The sequence below is a fragment of the Mirounga leonina genome, unplaced genomic scaffold (genome assembly GCF_011800145.1).
Source record: "Mirounga leonina isolate KUSES-001 unplaced genomic scaffold, KU_Mleo_1.0 Mir_129, whole genome shotgun sequence".
NCBI classification, from domain to species: Eukaryota; Metazoa; Chordata; class Mammalia; order Carnivora; family Phocidae; genus Mirounga; species Mirounga leonina.
The window spans coordinates 74,532,236-74,536,978 of record NW_023270323.1 but is presented as its reverse complement, the minus strand read 5'-3'; the positions used below and the strand labels follow the sequence as shown (position 1 = coordinate 74,536,978).

At 55.5% G+C, this 4,743-nt stretch overlaps 1 protein-coding gene across 2 annotated transcripts in view; it reads right to left on the bottom strand.

Moving 5' to 3' along the window:
- The window catches only part of ZNF518B (zinc finger protein 518B), a 23,798-nt gene extending 19,442 nt beyond the window's left edge, over positions 1–4,356 (bottom strand). Inside the window, exon 1 of one of the 2 annotated variants that reach the window (XM_035005299.1) lies at positions 4,284–4,356. The gene's annotated coding sequence lies outside the window, so the exon portion shown is untranslated. Of the gene's footprint in view, positions 1–66; positions 154–4,283 lie in introns of those variants that run through there. The other variant, XM_035005298.1, reaches the window with a different exon arrangement.
- Between the last annotated feature and the right edge of the window lie 387 nt (positions 4,357–4,743).

The window sequence follows — 4,743 nt, the reverse complement described above, 5'->3', positions numbered from 1 at the left end:
TCGGCGTCCCGGCCCGCCTGTGCCGCTCGCGAACCCGGGCCCTCGCCCTCCGGCTCAGCCACTCACCCGGCCGGCGGATCCCGGCTCCCGGGAAGGGGCGTCTACACCGCCGGCCGCAGGCCACCGCCTCCGCCGCCGCCGCCGCGCCCGCTGTAGGTCCCTACTCGGGGGGGCGGAGTCGGGCCGGCGCCGCGCGTGCGCAGTGCGGCGCGGAGGCTCGGCTGCGGCGCGGCCGGCGCCGGGAGTCCCCAAGGCTGCCCCTGCTCCCGCCGGGTCTTCGCGCCCCCGGGAGCCCGAGACGCGTCTCGGTCCGGCTGCTGGGCTCCGAGCTCGACCCGGCTCGTCCACACCCACTGCATGCAGTGGCCCTGCTCCGCCTGGGTGCCCGCAAGCTGAGGAGTCTCCTGCAAAAGGGGAACCGATCTCCTTCCATTGTCTCCCGGGAGGACCGTTCGTGCGCGCCCGCTGTGTGCCAGTGCTGGGTGCAAGCCCAGGGCGCAGTAGCTCCCTGCCCGCGTGGAGGCTGAAGTCCAGCAGCGAGTGAGGGAAGGAGCTCAGCTCTTCAGCCTCCAAATTCTTCCTCTTTTGAAAGCGGCAGTGGATGACATGGCCTAGGGTCGGGTTCGAATCCCGACTCTCCCGGACTCTGTTTTTGCATGCTAGCTTCAGGACCTTGGGCGAAGAAGTCCGCAGATCGCTTGACCTCTCTGAGGCTCGGAGTTCCTTGCCATTACTGAAGGTGGGGAAGACCATACTTGAAGCCCAGAGTCTCATCTATCACGTAGGTGGCTGTTGAGGACCAGGCGGAACAAAGATTGTTGGGAGAGTCTGGAGACGGTGTGAGCTCATTTAATGCCAGTGTTTGTTCCTGCTACTTGGACTCCAACACCATTTTCTGGGAACCTCGCTGCACTCCCAACATACGCGCGCTTTTGACCTTCCGGAAAGAAAGTGTACCTAGAATAGACCCTTCTCTGAGTAGGGAAGGGGGCCAGTCCCAATAATCAGTGACTCAGATGCTGCTCCCTACAAAATTAAAGTGCTCCCTAGGAACGGCAGACTATGGCAGGGAGCAGCGTCACCCGGACGCGCAGTTTCTCCAGGAATAACAGCTGAAAGTTTATTTCAAATCTCCGGAAGGAGCACGGCTAGTTTCCAACACCTTCCTGTTGGAGGCCAGAGGTCAGGGTGCGTGGACATTGGCCAGAGGCAGGGAGGAGATGCAGAGCTGAGGGAAGGTCTTCAACACGGAGAAGTGGAGTTCAGGAAGACAGTGTCAGCCACAGGGCCAGCAGGGAGGCAGAAATGCCCACCACTGAAATAGCAAGACTGGGCAGAGAGAATGTCAACCCAGGGACCGACCACCAGCAGCAGTTTCTTTCTCCTGCTCTTTGCTGCAAGGCCCCGACCTTCATTCCTCATAAGGGAGCCTCCACTTAGTCCTCTATCTCCTATGGCTCAGAAAATCTAGTGGACCTATTCTCAGAAAAACCCATTTATGTACAAAGAGTTCCATCTCCCTCAAAAGTGGGATGGGCTTGAGAAGGACACTGAGAATCTAAACTGGGCCCTGCCTAGAAATCGCTAGTAGCAGAAGCAGCTAAATCAGGAAAAACTGTTAATTCTAAGTATTGGAGAATCAGAAGTCTAAGCATTAGAGTATTTTTCCTAAAATGTAGCTGGATCGTTGCCTCTCGTAACTTCCACTCATGCATTGCAATTCTGCCCTCTTGAGTCACACGGAATTGATGGAAGAGTACCTCTGGCTTTCCTGGCAATTTTTCTGGAGTTCGATAGAGCCGGTTAAAAATCCCAGCTCAGGCACGAAGAAGCTGTGAGCCTGCTCCCTAACCTGTCTGAACCTCAGCTTCTCATGTAAAATTCAGCAAACAATAGGACCTAGCTCACAGGTCACAACTGTCTACATTAAACAAGAGAAAGCAGGTCAAGGCTTAGCGCAGTCCCCGACAGATTTACATTTCTCAGAAGCCCACATTCAGTCAGATAAAATGCTTTGTGGAGGGTCCGGAAGTGGGGGTGTTTCCAGCTTGGAAAAGGGCCAAGAAGGAATAGAGACCACTCCCACTGAAACCCTTAAAGTTGACATGTTGTGCCCTCTTTAAGCAGGGAGAGTTCACCTGGACCTTCAACCAGGGCACATGTCCAACATTTACAGCTGCCCTTGTGTCTTCTTCCCCATCCTGATTAGTTTGCCTAAATCCTTTTTCAGTGTTCCATAGATCATCTCTGTTATAGGTTGAATTATGTCCCTACAAAAGATATGTTAAAGTCCTAATCCCCAGTGAATGTAAATGCAAATTCACACCTGTGGATGTGACCTTATCTGGAAATAGGGTCTTTGCAGACATAGTTAAAATGAGGACATTAGGTGGGCCCTAATCCAATGTGATTGGTGTCCTTAAAAAAGAAGAAATTCAGAGAGGCGAATGCCATGTGAAGACACAGAGAAACACAGGGAGAAAAGGCCATGCAAAGACAAGGCTAATGTGGGCTTATGTTGCCACAAGCAAAGGAACACCTGGGGCTGTCAGAAACTGGGAAAGGCAAGAATCTCTTCCTATAGCGTTCCCAGGGAGGATGACCCTGCTGACACCTTGATTTTTACACTTCTAGCCTCCAGAACTGTGAGACAATAAATTTCTGTTTGTTACAGCAGCCCTAAGAAACTAATACACGCTGCCAGATATGATTGCCTAATGAATAGGAGAGAGGCGGGAAGACATGTGAACCAAACCAGTCATTGAGTATAAGGGTTGTCCATTCATTTACTTATTCATTCAACAAACATTTACTGACTACCTATTTAGTGCAGACACAAGCAAGCTAGGTGCTGAGGATAGAGTACTCGAGGAACAAAATCAGGCACCTTCAGGGAGCATTCTTGTTGTTGGGGGTGGTGGACCTCAGGCAATTAATGGAATATATAATTAATATTAGGGAGGGCTAGAGGTCAGAGAGGAAAAACTGGGTAGTGTGGAGTGGAAGGGAGTGCAAAGCAAGAGAAAGGATGATCAAAAAGGCTCAGTGAAGGGGACTTTGAAGATGAGCTCTAAGCCATGAGTAGGATTCAGCATGGGAAGGTGGAAGAGAGCTTCATACAAAGAGCATGTGCAAAGACCCTGAGATGCGCAGAGTTGCGCATGTTTGAAGGAGAGAAGGAAGGGCTGCAGCTCTAGATCATCCTGGGCACGTAACACATTGTGATCTTAGGAAGTCATTTATGGCGATTCTGCCAGTGAGGACCCTGTGGCTCGCGGAGGAAGGGACTTGACCTCAGTGTGCCTCAGAAAAGGGCCAGGTCTCTAACAACCAGGTCTGGATCTTTGGGCTAGTTGCGGGAGTGGGGGGGTCGGGGGTGGGGGGAAACGGAGGCGGGCAAAGGCATGTAAATCTCAGGCATTTCAAGACTGCGTAAACAGGAGACCCTAGGAAGTGGCTTTTTTTGTTTGTTTGTTAAAAATATTTCAGGAATGTCTAGTAACTTCTTTGAGCTTTTGATTGCTCACCTGTGAAAGAGGGGGAAAAGGCCTCTTTGTTCAGGTTCCCCAAGGTCGTTTAGGACTACCAAAATACTCAAATTCAGTGCTCCTCCCATTCCTGGAACGCAGGGGGTGGAGGCTGCAGAGTCCGATTCCCAATCCCGTTACTCTTTGGTACGGGCTGTGTGGCCTTGGGCAAGTGACTGCCGGTCTCTGAGACGCTTTTATCGACTCAAAAGGGGGCGGAGGAGCGCGCCTGAGACTAGGCTCGGGTTCCGGACACGCTGTGCCCCCTGGCGGCGCTGCGTTTTCCCCCAGCACTGCGGGGAGCACCCGCCCTGCTCAGCCGCCTCTGGAGCCCCGCGGGAGCGCGCGGGAGCAGCGCACCGGGCATGCGCGGCCGGTAGAGCCGCTCGAGGCAGCCTCTACGCCTCCCGCGCGCCCCCCTCCGCCGCGAGCGCGGGGGCTGTAGTACCGCGGGAGGCCTGTGGCGTCGCTGCGCGGCCGGCCCTGCGGGTTCCGCGCTTGTAGAGCTCTACCCGGCGCGGGCAGTTCCGCGCTCACCTGGCGGCTGGCACAGCGACCTGGGCACCCCCAGCCCGCGGCGCGCCCCCCCGCCGCCGACTCGCTTCTTCGAGATGTGCTGCTTTGTCTTTGTTTCTCCTAGGCCGCGGGAGCGGCGGGGGCTGGACGCGTCCCGCTGGCGAGACTCCCGGCCCAGCCGCGTGCGCGCTCGCAAGCGGCGTTTGCAAAGTTGGTATTTAACCAAAGGCAAATGCCTACCTGGGGATCCAGAAGAGCGGGGTCAAAGTGGCTCCTGATGATTCACAGCCTCCCACTCTTCACATTTTCCTAGACTGACAAGTAAAGGTGCGTCCCCGCCTCCGGGCTGTAAGTTCCACCAGCGCCCGTGTCCGTGTCCCGGCTGTTTTGTTCATCGCTGACGCGCCAGGGTTAGCATGTGCCAGGCCCGGAGCAGACCCGGCTTCCAGGACCAAGCTGGCCTGAGCCGCCAGCGTCGCTTGCTTGGACCCGGGGTGGCCAAAGCCTGACTAGGACAGGGCCGTCCCTGAAGGGGTTCCCGGGGGAGGCACAAAAGAGCGCGCAAACAAGGGAGAAGAGCGCTGAGAACGTTCATCGAAATCGGACACGGCTTCGGCATCCCAGCGCGGGATCCGCGGAACAAGGTAGGGGAATTCGGGCGGGGTGTACTCTAACTCAGGTCCCTGGTGGCTCTGGCTGC